Below are 21,919 nucleotides of genomic sequence, written 5' to 3' on the forward strand. Positions count from 1 at the left end.
GACCGGGATGTTCGCGTTTGAGGCGGGTTTGGGGTGCCCGGTTGTAGATGCTCTAACTATCGCAAGATATGAGTCAACTCTGATGCCTCAGAGAACATCCACAGCTCTGCCACAGTGGTGGCTTGCCGACAGGGGTCCGACCGACTACGACAGAGCGCTCGAAGACGCGGGTGTTTCTCTCCTTCCACAACAACCACACGGTGAGTAGCACGATAGAGTCAAAGCCTTTCTGTGTCCGCGGTGGCACAAGCGTGCGAGGCGCGACCACCAATAAACAAGGGTGGAATCCGGGCTCAGGGTGAAATTGGCAAGGCCGCCTCGGGAGAGAGTGGAGTGCCATACCTCACGGGCAAAGACGAATTGAACGGTGATATTTTTTTTGAACTAGGATGACCACCTTTCTATTACATAGAACATAAATACATCTTTTCAGGAAACATCTAGGAGGAGTGGAAAGAGAGGTAGCGAGTCCAACACACTACCAGGAAACCCACCACATTGCTCGCCATTGAAACGAATGCTATGGGGCAAAAACCTGGCAGCACCAAAATAGCAAGCCCTATTACAAGCCCAAGGGTCGATGCAACACTCCCAGCAAAGTGGGGACAGAAAGAGACCATCAAGTACAGGAGACCAAATACGATAAACAATAGCAAAAGACCTAGTGCTTGACAAATCAGCAGCATATTTGAATCCCAAACTTTTCACTCTCCTTTTGATCAACGCATCAACAGAAGGATGGGCCGTCTAATCCCTCGATCGGCAGCCTGGAAGCTTCACAAAGCCTCATCAAATTCATGGTGCCCAACCTGATCATCTCAGCGCCGGATCGTAGCTTCTTCGCATCCCCCTTCAGTTGAAGACCTGCCAAGTACAGGAGAAAAAAGCATACAGAGAACACAATCTCAAAAGAAGATTTGATCATTTTCTTTTCAAATGTAGCCCTGTTGTGAGCTAGCCAAATGGCCCAAGTCAGAGCAGCAAGACCAACCATATGAAACTTTGCCCCATTAGGAAGAAACTTATGACACCATACATTGTATTTCTAGTAGTTATTGGGGCATAGTCAGTCCCTAGCACCACCACAGCAGATCTCCAAACCACTCGGTCCACTATACAAGTAAAAAATAGGTGGGTGGCAGTCTCAATCGGAAAACATTAACGTGTGCAGAAGGGGCGCTTCGTCGCTGCATCCATGTGGGTACAAAGGATTGGCCCGTCGTTTCCATTGTTTAGAAGAAAGAAAGAAAATGTGTTCGCTTGCCCTGCCCTCATTCCCCATCCGCACATCCCTCTCCCTCACTCGTCTGCCGCCGCCACCACCACCACCGGCGACCTCCTCCATGGTTGCCACCCCACCCCCTTCTCTCCCCCATTACCTTCTCCTCATCAGCGACCTCCTTCCCTCCCCCTCACCGGATCCGAGGCGTGCGGGCGCGGAGGCGAGCTTCTTCAGCGGTGTCCGCCTCCCTCTCATCTCCTCTGCTACTGCTCCGCCTCTCCAACCGCCCCGGGTCGCAGCCGCACCGCACGACGGCAGGCCAGGCGAGCTGCACCGCACCAGGTGGGCTAGGGCGATCTCCAACGCGAGCGCGCGCACCCGTTGCCCACGCCAGCGTGGTCCCCGGCCCCGAGCAACAGGAACACATGGTCCCTACCCGGGTCGCCGTAGCCGACACCGTCAAAGAGGGGTGGCGGTGTGGACAAGGACGCCATGGCTGTCTTCGCCGAGAGCGTCCGCATCTTCATCCACTGTCTCTCCACCATGTATGTGCCTCCTGCCACACATCTCCTTGTTCATCCTTACCTCCATTTTTGCCCTGATTCTTGGGAGTAAACCTGATTGATTTGGTGTATTAGGTTAATTAGGGTGGCCAATTCTTTTTGGGTAATCTGGGTGCGAATTTGATGCTCGTGTTCCATGTTTGGGGGTTTCTGGAAGTAGAAAATAGTGATTATTAATTTATTGGCATCAGTTAGCACTGATGGAGATTAGTTTAATTTATTGGATTGAAATTCTTTCATGTATCAAAATAGTGTTAGTACTTATGTGTTATGGTATTGAATGGTTTACCAAAAGGAAGAGGGCTAATTTTTCTTGCTGAAATGAACTCAGCTGGCAACCTTGCTCCTGGAAAGATTGCCGAGAAACATTTTGATTTTATAATTGGATTTATATATAAGTAAATCTTGCATCTTGGTTGGTCCAGCTATGCCTATGCCTATATCTGAAAGTTATTGGCGTACTTTTCCCCTTCTTAAGTCGATATTTCATTTTGATTTGTAGGACCATGAGTAGGGTTGCTCATCATTAAGAAGTGTGTTTGTTCATGGATAGTTGCACAGTGGAGGAAGAATTTGGTTATTTGGAGTGTGCACTGGAGTTATTGGAAGATAATTCCATTACTAGATCACAACTTTTGGGACATAAGTACAGGTAATAGCTCTGCTTTCTCATTGGTGTTCCATTCAATATTCAATCAGGAAAAACACTCATGAACTGGAGGGTCATACATTGATGATTTCATTGGATATCTGCCTTAAAATTAATCTCTTGTTTGAAGGGTTTTCTGATGTGTTAATTCACTTATAAGAACAACTATGTACATGGTTGCTGCACTGCATGATATCCTATTGTATTGCTTCCCATTGAAGATTAATTATGAAAACAGATATAAAATTGTTGCTGCTTTTGCTAATAGTTGCTACTCACTTGCGTTTGGATCTTCGATGCCACCATTTTTTGGAGAACTGATACTTGTGTATTTGCTTTTGTTGTTATGATAAATTTTGTATTCTGATTTTGTGAACTGGGTCTGCACCGATACACATTGTCCTAAAAAAAGTTAAATGGAGACACTCTGATGATGTTAAAGCATTTTCTATATCTCGAGTATGAGGAAGTTAACCAGATGGAATGTATGATGATAAGCGCTCTGTAGTACAGATGGTTTAGTAGTACCATACTACCTTGATTAGATGTTTATAATTGAGGTGCCGCACTTGGCTATGCCCCTGCCCGTCGTACAGTCTAATCTCCCTCCCCCTTGCCTCCTACCTTCTCTCTTCAGCTCCTCTATTTATTTGTGCAAATTCTTTTTTGTTTATACCTAGAAGGTGTTTGATGAAAGTTCAGCAACATCCAAGCATGCTCAACTCCAGTTCGCCAACACTCAAAATTTAAACAAAACGAGAACATCGAGTGTGCACTACTGATGCCATCATGGTAAACTCACTGCTCTTGTTTGATTTTATTTATGTAGTCAACATTTTGGTGAAAGGATCCTCACGTGTTAAAAAATTGTACTCACATAAAACTGAGTATTGGTCTAAGGAGCTGGTGGCAAAACAGGAATTAATGTTCCTTTATTTACTTAGAGCTTATGTTCAGATGATTGACATTTGCGTATCCCCTGTTTGTAGTATCATTTTGTGTCTTGTGTTATTCCTATCATTTTTTGTTCTCTACAAATTGTAAATTTTGAATTCAGTTCACTGATCTTTGATAGTCATGTATAACTTGGCAGAAAGGTTTCCCTACAAATAAAAACCATAAGTTTCAGAAATACGACAAGAAAGGTCATGGGTAAGACAAGACAGCAGATGGCTTTGTTTATCAATCAAGGTTGTCGTACATACGATTAGCTTGTACATGCATCGGAAATTCACATTTGTCATCCTTTAATTTTACTATTACATGGTGTGTTGTGTGAGTTAACAGGGATCAACTGAACTATTTTTCAGTTTGCATCCTCTGTTTTTTCACGGTTCTTTCAGGATTTGCTTGTTCACAAATTTCTGTGTTGTTTCTGCAGGCATTATTATGTCACCATGAACATTGGGGATCCGGCCAAGCCTTACTTCCTGGGTAGCCCAAGTTTGCTTGACTGTTGGTTGTGCAGTCCTTTATTCTGTAACTGTACCTTGACTATCAAGGCATGCAGTGCCATTTGTTTCTTGTAAACTTGTCTTACCTTTCATGCATTTGTCTGTTTAGATATTGTAATTTGATTTCCCGCTTCTCCGTAGAACAAAGGAGGAGGTATGGCATGCAATCTATTGGAAATGTGTTGATGTACTTCTTAACAGGAAGGTTGTTGACAATAACCACACGTAATTTTCTGGCATCTATGCTATTCTCTGTACTAACACATGCTGGTGTTGCTGTCAGTCTTCCATGGCAGGTCTGAAAGTTGGGAATAGAAGCATAAATATGAGAAAATCAACGAAATAAAAATTGCTACCATTTAGGCATCTTATTTATTGTATTCTCTTACATGTAGGTCCTCTGTCATGAATATCCTACTGAATTTGCATCTTATTTTCATTACTACCGCTCACTGCGTTATGAAAATACGTCAGACTATCAGATCTCAAGAAATTGTTCTGCTTGAGAGTGCAGATGGCGTAAGGCAGGAAAGGAAAAAGGCTTTTTGTGGTGATCGGGATCAATACCGCCTTCGGTAGCAAGAAGCGTCGTGATTCTGTCAGGGGGGCCTGGATGCCTCAAGGTTCATTACTTTGCAATTCTACCTGATTGTCTCCCTTGTTTTGGCCTGCTGTTGCTTGCTGGATTCCTTGTTCTTAGTTAAAATCGATGCAGAGGAATGTGTATTTAATCAACTAGGATGATGGCGTGCAGATAGCAAGGAAATTACAGAGAAATGTGCAAGTACATAATCAAGGGATCAAATAGGATCATCTATTGTCCCAGCAAATAGAATCAATTAAATGTGATTTTTTATCATCATAACAACTAGAATAATCAGATAGGTTTATTTAACATCATAGCTGCCTTGGGTCATACAGTTTGTTTTGTTGCCTGCTTACTTTCTGCTAAGAGTTGAGCTATTTACATTGGGATATCATTTAGTTGTTTGACTGTTATTTCACCACATATATCTCGTCGTTGTTTATCAGGTGAGAAACTCAAGAAATTGGAAGAGGAAAGGGGAGTCGTCATTTGATTTATGACCGCTTCATTTCGTGTTTCCTCTGTGTGGTGTGAGGTGCGTGTTGTTTTGAGAGCTTGAAGCAAGCAGAACGCCTAAGGAGCGTCCTGGGGATGACAGAGGCATTGGCGACGACATCAGGCGAGAGGTATCGAGATTGCAAATAGCTTTCCTGTTTCTGCGTTTCTTACTGTATATGTAACTTCGTCAGTATTCAGATCGTATAGCCTATGGGGAGCAGCGAAAAAGTGAATTTGTTGATGCTTACAATTTGGACTGATATGTTTGATACATTTGCACTATGTCTTCTGTAATAGACAAATTTTATTTTCGCAGTTTCAGGTATTATGGTTGATAGCATACGGTTATTTTTAAGATCAAAAGTATATGATTATTTTCAATGCACCCTGGTAGAGTTGTTCCATTTTTTTAATTAAATATTTGGGTATTGAGACAGCATGAACTCACTAAGTCACTACTATTGGTTCCCTAGCTTAACATTGGTGTGAAGTTCTCAACCTGATATCTCTCACAAGTTAAAAGTGGCCTTAAATATCAACTCCTTTATCACTAGCTTTCATGATATTTTACTTTGTGAGGCTTACTACATTATTTTGTATATATGAAATGAAATGTTATTGTGGCTCAACACCCATGGAATTCTCTTTACAAAATGTAACCAAGCTGTATGATTTTCCGCGCCAGAATCCATCAAAATTCTATACCTGACAGTCATGATATGATGGATCTGGACGAACCATTTGATCCCACGTTTAGTCGACCTATGGGCAACCATTTTGGTAATTACAAGAGTACGTTCATATATATGGTGACTGATACAAGAGGACGGTAATTACCTTTTGATTATTTTGATTTAGCGGTCATGTCTAATTGCTTGATTGAGTAATAGTGCTCAACATGTCACATCGTATATTTCTGATTAGTGGTACATATTGTAGTCTTAGTGATACCTTTACTTTTTTTAAATCATTTTCCACACACACATGACTGATACAAGACCATGGTAAGTTTTTTATTTGTCCACCTGCATATTTTTTCTGTTTCTTGATTCTTGGGTTACGGCTCGATTGTTTGATTCTTGTAGTATCGCTCTGTTAATGAAGATAGTGCTTGTTTGCGTGTAAACACTAAGATACTGTGTATTACCTGTTGTGCTTGATCAGTACACCCTGATATGGATCGCCTTCCAGAGTTCATGTTAACTCTAGGAAATGATGTAGGTTTCCTTTTATTATTCTGTCCCGTTCATTACATATGGTGTTTTAAATTTGATCATGATATATCCATTATATATGATGCTACAGCTACATGTTCATTCAGAGTTAATTGTTGTTGGGGCTAAACATACATTCCGTTACAGATGAAGACGACATCGATCAAGAGCTGCTTGCACAACCAGAGGCGGCATGGGCTCAACGCAAGTGGACCATCATCCAGCACGTCTTGTTCCCGTCCATGCGACATTTCCTCATACATGAGGGCTACATCATTTACAAGTAAGGAGATTAACCTCACAACTTCTTGATTTTCCCCTCTTTCCAGTGCCCTGCTCCCAGAACTTATTGTCTTTGCTTGTGCAGATTTTGATTATGTACGCCTACAAGGTATTTGTTGAAAATCCCAGAGGGCTGGCAGGGAAGGAGTGGTCTATATAAGCCATGTGATTCCATTCTTCAAAAAATCAGTACCAGACAATCATAACAAGATGATTTTGAGATTAACGAGAATCCATGAGATGAATAAAAGTATGAAGAAACAAGGAATTCTGTCACAGGAGAAACTGTGGTACAACACTTCAACACGGCACAGGAGGCAGATCAGGGCAACTTCAAGGATAAGGCAACATCTGCAGACCTGGAGGTGGTTGAGGTGACCTTGCTGTTGGAGTGGTTTGCCGATTATCGGCAGTTTGGTTGCACGCTGGAGCTTATCACAAACAACACACAGGATCTCAGTTCTGTACGGGCTATGGTGGGATAGGAGGGATCCTGCGCTACCGGGTTGAGGTGAACGCTTACGAAGACATACTTGATAAGGAGTATGATGAAGACTTTGAAGACCAGTCAACTGAAACTCCAGTGAATTCAGTACAGGAGGAGCATGTCCTAGCCCGGAACCGGAACGCGCTACGCGCCACAGCAGGAGGCTGAGGCATCTACAAGCTCATCGAGGAAAGCTTAAGGTTTGTACTAAATTATGGCAACGCTTCTCTTATAAACAAATGATCACGTTGTAACATTCGATTCAATTTTCTTATTTTAGGAAGACAACGAGAAGACTTGAGAAATGATGATATAAAGTATGCTGCTGTTGCATGAGTTAAGTCCTCTCAGCGTGATTGGGAGGTATCTAGACAAATCTAAGACAAGTAATTTGGGATGGAGGTAATACAAACCAAAGTAATTTGCCCAACAATCACCAAGCCACATACATGCGACATTGTACCGAGTAGGCAATCCAACTTTCTTTTGACAGTGAGTAGGAAAAAAATGGCATGACTTCAAGTGCGACCACTAGAACTGTGTGAGATACCCTTTTTTGTAATAGATGATGCGTCATCAACACATCCTGATAGTGAGCTGTGTTTGAACCTATGGAGATTGCTTCTGTAGACAAGCTTTACAAGATCTTCGAGAGAGGCCAGCTAACACGTAGGCCATCAGTCACTCCATATGTAGAGAAGGGATGGACAGCGCGACTGACGCCTTTGCTGGTTCCTTCTGGCACGTGTATATATAATGTGGTGGCACTATCAAAGTTGAAGTACTGATTGTGCCCATTCCAAATGAACTGTTTCTCTGAACTTTGTTCTTAAATAGACACATCGGGTCATCCCTCCTCGGTAAAGGGGTTAGTTTGTTTGTTCTTTCATCAGCTCACTCCAAGCTTGATTACATGGAGCATTATGAAAAGGTTCCTTGGATCTTCTTGGTCTGCAACAACTGTTGATGCTGGATGTAGCCATCTTTCTGAGTTTCTTCCTGTTTAGTTGGCTATCTCTTATCTGAAACTGTATGACACATTTGCTCATTTTCTTATTGTGCCTTGCCGATTTTACTTCAAGCAGGGGCGGAGCCAGGATTTTGGTATAGGGGGGGGGGGGGGGGGGGGGGGGCAAGTCAAGTTCATTTTTTTCTGAAGCAAAAGTAAATAACTATAATCATACTATATATTGATGTGTTGCACACTAAAAAACATGCATACGATTGTATGAGTTTAAATTCGCCTCTACAATTGTCAAATAAGATGAAAAAGTTTAATAATTTCACTGCAAGAGAAATTACCTGCTAACTCTTTTTCAACATGTAAGATCATTCAATATCGAAGTAACTCGTCTCCCATATGGCGGCGCTTAACTGATAAATAAATAGTTAGAGTGTTTAGGGGCACTTTGTCGCTGATATGGTCCCTCAGGTGTATATAGAAATTGGAGCTTCATCTTGCTTGTCCGGTGGTAGCTCCAATTTGACAATGTTTATCAGGTCTTGCAGATAACTTGGGGTTATGTTGTTTTCTTATTCTACAACTTTTATCATGTCCGGCATATTCTTATTATGAGTGTCAATTCGACTGGGATTTGTAACTTGCGCATCAGCATCATTAACAATTCAGTAGGTTGAGAACTTGAAGAATCCGGCTTAAAAATAATTAATCATAGAGGCATTTTGTGGCGCTTTTATCTTCGTATCTGTCGAATTGCAGTCTCCCAATTAGCTGTTCGACATAGGAAAAATTTGCATCACAAATAGGAACTCATATAAGATAATTCGCATCATGATCACCATTATTTCAAGGATAATACAAGATAGGATCGTACCATCACAAATCACACAACCGAAACAAGTAAACAACAAAAAGCTAATGTATAATTTGAACAATGATACAAGACAGGAATTGAGATTACTAGATGGTGTGATGTAGTGATGTGTTAAACCATGTGTCCTTGGCTAGTTCCCGTTGGTTGGATCCGGAAGATTTGGCAACTGAAGAAGGTTGCGTCGCGCCATCGCCGTAAGAATAGGATCGAGAGCAGCAGCAGGCTGGGAGAGCAGAAGCGGCCGGGTGGCCTAGGGCACGGAACGGCTGCGGATAATTTTCTGCGTACTAATCACAGGAGAACGCAACGCCCAGGAGGAGACTTGAGCCAATAGCCCAACCTGACTGCTAGTAGGCTTCACATGGGCCTTATTCCCTTTTCTAAACTTAAGGCTGAGATAGGGGGCCAAGTATAGATATACGTGGGATTACATGCTTTCGTATCGCTAATTAGACAGCATCGCTCGATCATTAGGGGGGGCCAGGCCCTGCTCGCCCCCCCCTTGTCTCCGCCACTGACTTCAAGTGCACCCAACCGTCACTAACTCTGCCTTACCTTTACATCCAATGCTCATTACTTACATTTTACAGCTCGTTTACTTTAATTTCTTGTGTTTATTCAGTTACTACTTCGTACAGATGATTGCAAATCATTTTAGTGCTCAGAGACTTCCAACTCAGGACACTATAGTGCTTTGTCTTTTATTTCATTTTATTCCCATGTGCCAAATGCATATGTTCATTCTCTAATTCTTTTCAAAATGAGATCCATGGGCACTAGCACCCAAGATGTATTTTTATAGAAGAAGCTTACCAGGGTGAGATCACGAAAATTCGCCCTCAACGGCCTTCCCACTGGGCTACTGTCCAGTCCTCTGTGCATGTGCATTTTATGCAATAGACATAGACAACTAAATGTGTTTATGTTATATTACTTAGTTTTTGGCATACACCAATGTACTAGTTTCCTTTTGTTCCACTTATTCATCACACTTTGCACTTAACTGACCATGTTACTTAGAATATGATGCAATAACATTACATAGTGTATACACTAAAGGGTCCTCCTAGCACCGCCCAGCTTCCTCTCCCGGTGGCGCCACAACCGCTAGTTTCATTACAAAAGGAGCAACCATGATTACCATGCCATTTCTTCCTTTCATCACTTGTCTAGTGAGAACGGCATCTTGGGCGAACTGCCACATAAAGATTTGGATTTTGAGAGGGATTTTGGCTTCCGAGGTCCACTTAAAGTTACAACCACTAAGAGGCCTTTCCAGCCACTTGTACATAGATTTAATCGAGAAATTGGAACTCTTGCTTAAACCCCCCAAAACCACATTATTTTCAGTCTTGAGTCATATCTCGGAGATATGGTCACAAATCTCACGCTATTGCATAGTAAGCATTCGACATATGCGACGTATAAAAAGGAGGATACCTCAACTGCACCAAACCTATCAACAGTGCAGTCTTGATCCGTGTAGATTCAAATAATTGAGGGAATTGTATGTTAAATGGGATCAACCCTTTAACATGATCTTTCCAAACTCTAGTCATATTGCCAGACTCAAGTTTTATTTTCCCACCAACCATATACAACTCTTTGACCTTCAAGAGAGCTTTCCAACGAGGGGAACCAGAAAATTTAGGGGTCACATTAGAGCATCTCCAGCCGTTGGCCCCCCCAGGGGGCGCCTAAAATCGCCGTCTGGGGGTGAGCCGGTGCAAAAAATGGGCCTGGGGTGAGTTGGTCCCCAGCCGCTGGCCCCAGGGCCGCCCTCAGGCGTGTTTAAAAAATAAAAAAAAGTATAGCAAATTTCGGCACAGTTTGGCGAAGTTCGGCTAAACACGATAAATTTCGGCCAACTTGGGCATATATTTGGACAAAGTTCGCTGATTTTCATTACATAGCAAATATATAATAAACTAATCTAAAAGAAATTGGCTGAACACCGAGTAGTCGCCGTCGTCACCGCCATCCTCGTCGTCGGCCTTCTCCTCCTTGACGCGGGCGCCCCCGCCGGACCCGGCGTCGCCATGGCGGACTAGTGGCGGTGGCGGCGCGTCGTCACTGTCATCGATGACGACGACTCCTCCTTTGTCGCGGCCCCGGCGGCGCTCCGCGAAGCGCTGCAGGGCGGCGCACTGGCGCTCCATCGCCATCTTGAGGGAGTCCTGGCGTGCCCATTCAAGGGTCGTGTCGTCGTCGCGCTGGACCTCGCCGTGCTCCGTCTTCACGGCGGCAAGCCCCGGCTCTGCCTTCACCGGCGCGAGCCCCGGCTCCGTCTTTGGCTTGACGAAGCGCGGAGGAGGAGCCGACGAGGAGGCCGCCAACCGCCCTCGTTGATGACGATGCCGGCGCTGCGAGTGCGCCGGCCGAGCGGCGACTCCGCCGCGGGCTCGGCCTTGACGCCGAGCAGCGCCGGAGTGCCGGAGGAGTGCGAGGAAGAGCGCGAGGAGGAAGAAGAGGAGGAGCCGAACCTCCTTGGCACCCATGGCCCGTCGCGTCGGTGGTGCGCCTGGGCGGCCGCCCTCGCCGGGGGATACGCCAACGGCGGGTCGTTGCCGCCCTCGAGGTGCGTCCGCACACCCTCGAGTGTGCGGCCGGGGACGCCCCACCACAGGTGGCGCCCCTCGCTGTTCTTCAGGCCGCTGACCACCGCCGCGCCGTTGGTGGACGCCATCCGCTGTTGCTGACGGCGCTCGAAGTACGCCGCCCAAGCCACATGGTTGTCGGCGGCGTACTGGGGGAGGAGAGTTGGGCGGCGGTGAGGGAGGCGCGCACGACGTCGACCTCCTCGGCGAAGTAGGTGGGTTTGGCCATGGCGTCGGGCAACGGGGGAATGGGCACTCCCCTTTGCTGAGCCTCCAGCCCGTCGGCCTGGCGCGCATGTCCGGCGGCCCCGGGATGTTCGCCTGGAATAGGAGCCAGGACTCCTGTTCGCGGAGTGTGCGGCGGCTGAAGCCTTTGGCCGCCGCCTCGTCTCCGGGGAAACGCTCGGCCATCGGGGAGGGGAGGAAGAGGGGAGGGGCTGGGCGGCGGCGCTCGGGAGAGGGGAAGGCTCGGCGGCGGCGCTCGGGAGAGGTATAGCTCGGCGGCGACGCTCGGGAGAGGTATAGCTCGGCGGCGAGGGCTGGGCTGGTGTGGCCACAGGCGAGCGAGGCCACCGGCTTATATAGCCGCGCCGCGCCCGTGTGGACGCGTGCGAGGAAGGGGAGGCGTCGGCGCGCCGTCCCGTGACGCGCCGCCCGTGAGGAATCAATGGCAGGGCTGACCGGCGGCGGCAGTCTTGCCATTGATTTCCCGCGGGAACCGAGGCGTTGGGGGAAGACGGGGTGCGGTGTCGCTGACGCGGCTGGCCCGCGGCTTTTCGTGCCAAAACCACTCGCCCCGGCGCCCCCGGGCGCCCCCCAGCGCGTCGGGTTCGGTCTGGGTCCGCCGGCGCTGATTTCGTCCCAGGCCGGCGAAAATCAGGCTCCTGGGGGCGCGACTGAACCGTTTTTTCAGCACCGGCGCGAAAATCGGGCTCCTGGAGGCGCGACTGAACCGTTTTTTCAGCACTGGCGCGAAAAAATCGCCTGGGAAGGCCTTCCTGGGGGCGCGGCTGGAGATGCTCTTAGCCACAGACTTATTAGAAAGATATCCTGCTTTGAGTATATCTTGCCAAATCCCCTTTGTGTTTCAAATTTCCACCACCATTTCATCATGAGGCCGATATTCTGTTTTCTAAGGTCCTTTGCACCAAAGCCTCTTTTTTCTTTCGATCTATAGATCCTATTCCATTTAACAAGGTAGTATCTACAACCTGGTGAAAAGAACTTTCTCCTATGTTTATCCAACCTTTTCATAAAGGTCTTGCTCATAAGACACATCGACATATGATATGAGAATAATTGGGAACGCACAGAATTCAGAAGAGTGTGTCTGCCCCCATAGAGGCTACATTGCCCACCCAAGCATCAAAATGTTTGAGATATTTCCCCACGAGAAACTCCCAAACAGAATTTTTAAGGAAGGTAAAAATCACTGGCATCCTAAGGTATTTGATAGTAACCTATTTCATAATTAAAGAGTTTAGCATACTCTTTAACAATCTCTTCATCACCCCAATGGTAAGAATCTCACTTTTTTGAAAATCACCTTTAATCCAGACATCATCTCAAACAAGTATAACAACAACTTGTGGTTGACAGCTCTGTCTAAGTCATGTTCAAGACATACTATGGTGTTATCTGCATACTACAAGACTGCCACATCTTTAGGAATAAGATCAAAAGCTAAGCCAACAATGAGGTCATTTTGTTGGGCATTTTTATCATTTTAGTTAGGCAATCAGTTGCAAGGTTAAAGAGAAAGGGCGAGAGGGGGCTTCCTTGGCGAACCCATTTAGCACTTTGGAAATAAGGCCCAATAGAGTTATTAAGCTTGATGCTCACCGTGCCATTGTATAAGATTTGCCTAATACAATCACACCAAGTGTTATTAAATCCTCGAAGTCTATGACACTCCAACAAGAACTCCCAATTGACCTTATCATATGTTTTCTCGAAGTCGAGCTTAAGTACAACACCCACGTGTTTCTTAACATGGATATAGCTGAGAAGTTCATGAAGTGACATAATACCATCCAGAACATTTCTGCTTTTGACAAAGGCATTTTGAGTAGGGTTGATGAGTTTATCAGCATATTTCTCTACTCTACAGTCCAAAACCATTGTGATGAGCTTATATGGGCATCTAAGGAGACATATTGGGAGAAATTGCTGAATATTCCCTGATACTTTGGGTAACGGGGTTATAATCCAATAGCTGAGGCGTTGAACATCAAGCGCCCCCGCGTGCGCACAAACAGTTGCATGATATCATTTTTTGATAATGCCCCAACAGTGTTGGTAAAACTCTGCAGGTATATTGTCTGGCCCAGGAGCCCTATTGGTCTCCATTGCAAAAAGAGTGCCTTTCACTTCGTCCTTAGAGAATTCTCTAGTTAGATCATCATTATCTTCATCATTGAGTTTTTCATCACAATTCCATATATCAGGATTCATATGGAATTGGTTACCTGGAGCAGGGCCAGAGTTTTATAATATTCAGTAGCATGAGAAATAAGGTTCTCAGGGCCTTCAATCTCCACCTCCCCACATTTAAGCGTATGCATAGTATTTTTTTTCTTTAACGCCCATTTGCAATCTTGTGGAAATAATCAGTATTAAGATCACCTTTGAGCAGTCAGCGCCCTGTGATTGTTGTAACCAAAAGATCTCCTCATTCACAAGGAGTTCATGGAGCTCAAATTTAATATCTATTTTTCTACTATACATTTCAGGAGTCAAGGGGCCATCCTTCTCCAACTCTTCTAATAAGGATAACTCCAGCCTTAAATCTTCTTTTCTTCTCTTATCATTACCAAACTTGTTAGACCCCCATCCTTTGAAGTGAGTTTTAATTCTTTTTAGCTTGATGTTAAGGATGTGAATAGGGTCCTTGGCATATACAGCCCTGGACCAGATTTTGTCGACCGGGGTGCATTGAAGATTGAACGGCGATATGATCTGCGGTCTCATTTTCCTGATCACAAAGTGGACAAGCCACGTGGGATTCCATGCCATGGCACAACACCCGATCGGCGGTCTAGATGCGCCGCTGCATGGCTAACCATACGTGCATCTTGCACTTCGTCGGGGCCCAGGTACGCCAGCATTCCAATTGAGCGAAGAAGAGATGGTAGGTGGAGCGCGCGGAGTAGGCGGCAGAGTCAGTCCACTTCCAGATGAAACGGTCCGGGACGTCGTGCTGTAGCGTAGGGAGTCCAAGAGGACAGGGAACTGCGACAACACATGCACGGAGAGGACGCCGGTGGTATCCCGAATCCAGGTGCGATCCGTAAGGGCGTCGTGCATAGTCCTGGTACGGCAAGCACAGTCGTCCATAGTCTATGGAACGAAATTGACCAGGTAAATACCTTCTAGTTGGCTTCCTGTGTCTCAAGATATTTACAAAGTGGAAGGATTATATCACAATGTTATAAATCTAATAGTTTCATGAAGAAAATAATTTGCCTAAACCCCTTAATATCATACAGAAAATTATTTTCTTGCTATTATGTGCATCAATACACGAATATTAACATATATTTTGTAGATATATACATATGAGCATGTGTGGTATAAACACTAGCGCAGAAACAAATATTAGAGGCGTTCCACGGAAGCAGTTTCCTTCCACTCAAAATGTTAGGCCACCTCTACCGAGCTTAAAGCATCTACAGCCAGGCATTCCAAACCAGCTTCAAACGCTCGGCCATCCCGTCCGGTCACGTTTTCTCGACTCAGACGAATATCTTAAACAGACCTCAAACGTCCGGGCTGACCGGCACTCCTCATATCCAGTTTAAATATGGGGTGAATATGGAGTGCCCGGGCATGCCCGTCACGTCGGACTGACGAAGGGGTCCGCCACGAAAACGTCTGGAAACCCGGTGGTCCGAAGCTCGTCTCCTCTGTCGAACCGGTGGCGCCGCGTGGCACCGCTCCGGCAGGTCGTGTAGTGCCTAGCCCGGCTATTTAAGTCGACCGGCGGCACCGAAATCCTACCATCCACATTTTCCTCCGCATGTCTGCTGCCGCCGTCATTTTTCACTCCACCCGTCCGCCTAGTAGCTATGCCCCCACGCCGCCCGGTGAGGAGCGAGCCATTTCTGACGCCAGACCGCCAGCTTGAGCTCCTTGAGAAGATTCGGGCAAGACGCGAAGTCCGGATCGCCGTGGGGCTACCTCCGATGCAGTGGATCCGGAGGAGGAGTTGGAGCAGGTGGAGGACGAGGAGGAGGTTGAGGAGGAGGAGGATGTGGGGGGACGCTGGCAATGCGGATATGAAGGCAGAGTAGCAGGCCATTCCCGTACCGCGGAAGTTATCCAATGCCGACTTGTATCGGTCCGCGGAGCGGTTCAGACGCAATTTCTCCGCAAACCAGAGACAAACAGGGGGAGGTTTACGGGAGTCCGGACCGATCCCAAGCCCGCTTCTGACTACCCTGGCCAACCAAAAACCCGTCACCCGCCCCTCCCATGCTTTCCTTCCGATGCACGCGCCGCTTACCGCGCCGCATTCATGCCGGCCCAGAGCACGCGGAGTCCAGCATTGATGTCGTGGTATGACCGGAGGGAGGGAGGGCGGCACTGACTGACACGATCTCTTGGCGGCCGCCGCTTTAATGCGGACGCAGCTTCCCGAGGAACCAACTCCAGCCGCCGCGCCGCATTGAAGCTACTGACCGGTCCTTCGCCTGGTCCTTGTCGTGGCTATTTAACTTGTGCGCCGAAGTTGCACAGAGATGCACCACCTCCCCCCTCGAGCACCGGCCCCCTCCCCTCCCCCGTCTCTGTGCCCCAAGCCCCTCCCTCCCCCTTTTCGACCCAAGCTGCGGCAATGCCGAAGTCGTGGTGCTCCGTGCCGGCCAGCGGAGTAGGAGAAAGCTCCTCCACCTGGGGTTCTTGGTGCCGCCACAGACGCTCTCCGGGCCCGTCAGCGTCCATGGCGGTCGGCTCCTCCACCAAGGAGGAGATCGCCATCTCCTCCGGTGACGAGGAGGAACAGGCACCGCCCCAACTCCTCAAGGAGGCCGCTCTAACGGATGAAGATTTCATCTATCAGGTCGGGTTAATGACGAAGCGGCCGCTCCGTGACATGGGGTCGTCGCCACCATCCCGGCTCGCGTGAAGGAGGAGTCGGCCTCCCCGTCGCGCCACCATGTCAAGACCGAGCAAGCATCCATGCTCCTGTCGGTGAAGGAGGAGCCGGCCACGCCCCGGCAGAACCGCGTCATCCAGATCGAACGCCGCGTCAAGGACGAGCCTGCGTCCCCGCCGCGCAGCTGCTACGACCGCATCGATGTGCCGTTCTCTCCGTCTTGCCGTCAAGGAGGAGCCGCCGCCCGCGATCAAGAAGGCACGGAGACGCCAGCTCCACTACCTTAGCGGTCCCTCAGGCTCTAGGTCCGTCGTCTCTGAGGCGAAGCGCACGACTCAGCAGCACGAGCAGTACGATCGACGCAATGCCAGTCGCCGCTCCACGTTCGCAAGAGCGATGTGGCACCAGACTGGGTCCGCAACGACCCAGACCTCACCGCCGCGTGGGTGCTTGATCGCTCCGTATCCACCATGGAGACGGCCGTCAGGCGTCGCTGCCGCCTTGACGGCGAGCTCGCCAAGATCGGCAAGGAGTGGTCGCTTAGCACTGCTCCGCCAATGCCGGTCGCGGCAAGGCCACCGTCGGGGCTTTGAAGGCCACGTCGGTAGTGGCCGCGGCGGCAATCCGCACAACGCATCAGGAGGCGGAGTGGCGGGCAGGCACTCCGCGAGCGGCAGTCAGCCGCTTGACAAGGCTCCCGCAGCCCTCCGGCGTCGTACCGCCATCGTCGACGGCACCGACAGAGACGGCGGTGCCACAGGGCAGGGTGGCCACGCGTACGAGGTGGTCATCCGATATAGGGTTTAAGTTTTTTCTAATTTTTAGTTAAACGGTCGAAATATCAACCTTTTTATGTAAATTATATTCAAACCGAATGAAAACCGTCCGGTTTGATCAAATTTCACCCGGTTGGTTCGAATTATTGGTCGGACGTATGCGGCTACTGTTGGATAGATGCCTCCTACATCTATGTCTGAGAACTAGTCCCCCTGTCCGCAGATAGATGCGGAAAGTTTTTTGCGGGTTACCGTTGGAGATACCCTTAGGGCCTCTCTTTCTCTCTCTCTTCCTTGCTCACTTCTCTAATCTCACTTCGAGTATGTGTACATATATAGTATTTGGTTTCTACGCTAAAGATACAAAGCAAGAGAAAAGGAAAAAGAATTTGTGCTTAAGAGTAATAGGAATGGGAGACATCAGGAAACACAAAAATGAATTCTCGCCTCCAACTCTAGAGGTAAAAACCGAGAAGTTGGGATTCCCTCCATGTTTTCCCTCCATTTCCACTACTCTAAGGCCCTCTCACTCTTATTTTTGTACCTATTCTTAGCTTCAGTGGTCATTAGTGGTGCGTCATTGATATAATTCATGTACCATTGTTTGTGTTAAAATTGTGTGTCTCATCTTGCTAAATTAAAAATGTGCTAGTGTGTGTTTCTATGACTACATGATTTTTTTTCTAGATATAGATGTATATTTCAGATATAAAAATTGTCTTGGCATGATATACATCATCTGCAGAATAATCCAGAGCAACATGTTTTTGGTTCAGCTGGTAGAATCTCAAACATAAATTATAATAATAGATTATAAGTAAAAACTAGCTAGCAAGTCGTCCTCTTATCTTACTACGAATTTAAGGTTGTTAGATATTTGTATAGGCTGTAATGGGATTATTGTTGTACACTTCTGTAATTGTGGATTGCATCACGCCAGGGCCTGCGTGTCTATTTTGTAGGGCGTGACTACGCCTCGCTGATGTATAAATCTTGTACTCTGTAACTGATGTTATCAAGGCAAACATTATTCTTTCCAACTTGGTATCAGACATCAGGACATCTCCATGGCCGCGCCGCACACCTCCGCCGACACCAGCGCCGCTGACACCACCTCCGCCACTTCGGCGGCCTCCTCCCCCTCCTTCGTCTTCGGTACGCACTCCTCCGGCACCTCCGCATCTTCTGGATCGCGCTTCGCCCCGCTCTTCTCCTCCAGTGCTCCGGCGCCCCCTCCTCCGGCATCCTCTCCGGCGTCTCTCCTCCCCATCTACCGGGACCACATCACCAACCACATCAAGTTCCTTCTCAACCCAGCTGACCACAACTATCACAAATGGAAGTCGTTCTTCATCATGGTCCTCGTTCGCTACGGCGTCTCTTACCTCATCGAACATCCCCCGCCACCCAATGCCGATGCCGCCTATCTTGAACTTGATGCCCATGTTGCCCTTTGGATCTACGCCACTCTCTCTGATGCCATGGTGGACCATGTCGTCGGCGCCACCACCACGTTCGCCCTTTGGAAGAAGATCCATGACTACTTCCTCTCGAACCGCGCCACCCGGTTCATGATCCTCAACAGGCAATATTGCAACCTTAAGCGGGGCGATCTCTCTGTCCAGGAGTACGCCCGCCGCATGAAACACCTGACCGATGGTCTCGCCGACATGGAGATTTTAAAGGAAGTAAAAATAATTCAAGTTTGAATTAAATTCAAACTTGAACCATTTTAAACCCTAACCAAAACAATTTCAAGAGATGAAATTTGACAGAGAGGCTAGGTGCATGGTGTTAGAATATTGAGGCAAAGATGAACATTAAAAGAGAAGGAAACGTGACACTTGCCAAAAGAAGGAAGTGGAGGGAAGGAGAAGGAGATGATGCATGGGACAAAGGCATGGGGAATTATTTTGCAAGTGTGTTGAGGTGAATTCCAAAATAAAGGAATATTTAATATAGCTCCCTAATATTGGGAGGGTATGTTATAAAGAGAAGTCACCGTGTGAATTCCCTCGGTTTAAATGGATCGAAGATCCATACGGTTTATTTAGTTGAGTTAAGAAAAGGAATGACATGATGGCATGATGACATGATGCAATGCACATGATGCAAAGATGAATGCAACAGACGAAACAAACCACACAACGAAATCTCGGAAACCATGGAAGACATCTGAAGCTCCGGTCTTGGGGCGTCACACCAGGAGTACGCCCGCCGCGTGAAACACCTGACCGATGGTCTCGCCGACATCGAGCACACCGTCACCGAGGTTGATCTCACAACCCAATTCCTCCACGGTCTTGACAAACGCCTCGACACCATCCGTGTGGTCCTCGGTGATCAGGGGCTGCCATTCGACGTCGTGCTCTCCCGCGTCACCCTGGCCGAGGAGTCCATGGCGCAACGCTCCGCTGAGGAAAGCGCCTTGGTGTTCGCCCTCCAGAACGGGGGCTCTTCTACTGGCAGCAGCTCGGGCACCGGTGGTTCTTGCGGGGACCGCTCCGGTCACCGTGGCCATGAGCGCACCACGGGCCCGTCGCCGCACCCCCCTGCCCGTGGCCGCGGCGACCGCTCGGGTGAAGGTGGTGACCGCGGCCGTGGGCGTGGTCGTGGCCGCGGCGGCCGCGGTCGTGGCGACTACAGCGGGCGCGGCCAGTCCGCGGGTCCTCCCATGGCGCCCTTCACCGGCTACTTCGCGCCCTATGGGATGGCCCTTCCCGCTCCTCGCTCTGGCTGGGTGCCTCCCAACGCGGCGGGCGTTCTCGGTCCACGCTCGGGCGTCCGCGCTCGGACTCCCATGCACAGGCCTACCCCGTCCAGCACTCGGCTCCACCGACTCCTGCGCCCCACTACCCGCCGGCGATGTACTATCCTCCTCCGCCGCCCTCATGGGACCACTTCGCCATGCTGAACGCCGCCTACAGCCACGGCGGTCACCACGACGCCGCCCCCTCCAACGACTGGTTCCTCGATAGTGGCGCCTCCTCCCACATCACCGGCAACCAAGGTATCTTGACCTCGTCCAGTTCTTCTTTAAAGCATTCTACCCCATCTTCTGTACTTGTTGGCAATGGACGGTCCCTTCCCATTACTGCTTCTGGTTCTACTACCCTCCCCCCTCTCCCTTTAAATTGCATAATGTGCTTGTTTCCCCCTCCATCGTTCCAAATCTTATCTCCGTTAGGCAATTCACTCGCGATAATTTCTGCTCTATTGAATTTTACCCATTTGGTTTCCTTGTGAAGGACCTACGAACGCGGAAGGTGCTCCTGATCTCCACTAGCTTTGATGGCCTCTACCCACTCTTCGGCAACAACTCGCCGTGGCCCGCTGCGTTCACCACCACCACCTCCATGTCGGACATCTGGCATCGTCGGCTTGGCCACCCCGGCGCGCACTCTTTTTCTTCCCTAGCTAAAGATTTTCTTAGCCCTTGTAATAAGCCGCCACACGCTCCATGTACTGCCTGTCAGATGGGTCAGCGGCCCCGGCTTCCCTTCCCTTCTTCCCTTAATAAATCTTACGCTCCCTTTGATTTAATTCATTGCGACTTGTGGACCTCGCCTGTTGTAAGCTTTTCTGGTTTTCAATACTACTTGGTTATTCTTGATGATTACACTCACTACACGTGGTCTTTTCCATTACGCAATAAATCCGACACATCCACCATCTTACAACGTTTCTCTACATTTGTTCATACCCAATTCGGCGTGGTGATCAAGAGCATGCAGTGTGACAACGGCGGCGAATTCATCAACTCTTCTCTCCGCTCCTTATTCTCCTCCAACGGCATTGCCTATCGCTTCTCCTGCCCTCACACATCGCCTCAAAATGGAAAAGCCGAACGTCTCATTCGCACTACCAATGACATTGTGCGCTCCCTTCTCTTCCAAGCCCATCTCACACCCCCATTCTGGGTCGAAGCCTTCCACACCGCCACCTACCTTCTCAACAGAAGGCCCTCCCGCGCCATCAACAATTCCACACCATATTTTCTTCTCCACGGCACCCATCCCTCATATGATCATCTACGTGTCTTTGGGTGTTTGTGTTTCCCTAACCTATATGCCACCAACGATCACAAATTATCGCCACGCTCGGCTCGCTGTATTTTCTTGGGCTACCCCCTGGAACACAAGGGATATCGTTGTTATGATCTCACCTCTCGCCGTGTGATCGTTTCCAGGCACGTCATTTTTGACGAAACGGTATTTCCTTATACCCCGTCCTCCACATGCATGTCACAAAACCCCACGTCCACAGAAAATCCCAGCCAGCAGATCTCACCTGCCCGCCCTGTCATCTCAGATCCCGCAACCTACCCACCTCCACCCGACACGCCCGGGCCCCACCCGATCCCCTCGGATCCTACCTCCCCGCCCCACTCGCCGCGTCGCGACTCGCCTACCCCGTCCGCGGCCTCCACGCGTTCCCCAACCACCCACTCAACCGCTGCCACCCCCTCCCCTGGCCCGCGCACTTCGCCCGGTCCCCTCCTGCCGCAATCTTCCTCAGATTCCGCACCATCCTGCAGCGCCGAACCTTCCCTCGAATCCTCCTCGCCTTTCGCGCCTGTTGGCTCGCCCCATTCACCAGTGTGCCCCACCAGCTCCTACTCGTCTTCCGCACCACCAACTACACCGCTACCACGCCTTCCC

At 48.5% G+C, this 21,919-nt stretch overlaps 1 long non-coding RNA gene across 17 annotated transcripts; it reads left to right on the forward strand.

The window, feature by feature from the left end:
- The first annotated feature begins 1,224 nt into the window (after nt 1-1,224).
- Nucleotides 1,225-7,896, forward strand: LOC125538328. Of its 17 annotated transcripts, XR_007296299.1 has the most exons (10): nt 1,226-1,767; nt 2,288-2,437; nt 3,115-3,226; nt 3,816-4,093; nt 4,172-4,279; nt 4,403-4,511; nt 4,921-5,100; nt 6,334-6,469; nt 6,554-7,155; nt 7,236-7,830. It is a non-coding gene; the product is annotated as an uncharacterized LOC125538328 (long non-coding RNA). The 17 variants fall into 17 exon arrangements; XR_007296291.1 differs by adding an exon at nt 3,528-3,625 and having other exon boundaries at nt 1,225-1,767; nt 3,816-4,511; nt 7,236-7,896; XR_007296290.1 differs by adding an exon at nt 3,528-3,625 and having other exon boundaries at nt 1,225-1,767; nt 3,118-3,226; nt 3,816-4,511; nt 7,236-7,896.
- Nucleotides 7,897-21,919: the final 14,023 nt, after the last annotated feature.

This window comes from Triticum urartu, chromosome 2, assembly GCF_003073215.2.
Source record: "Triticum urartu cultivar G1812 chromosome 2, Tu2.1, whole genome shotgun sequence".
Classification (NCBI taxonomy): Eukaryota; Viridiplantae; Streptophyta; class Magnoliopsida; order Poales; family Poaceae; genus Triticum; species Triticum urartu.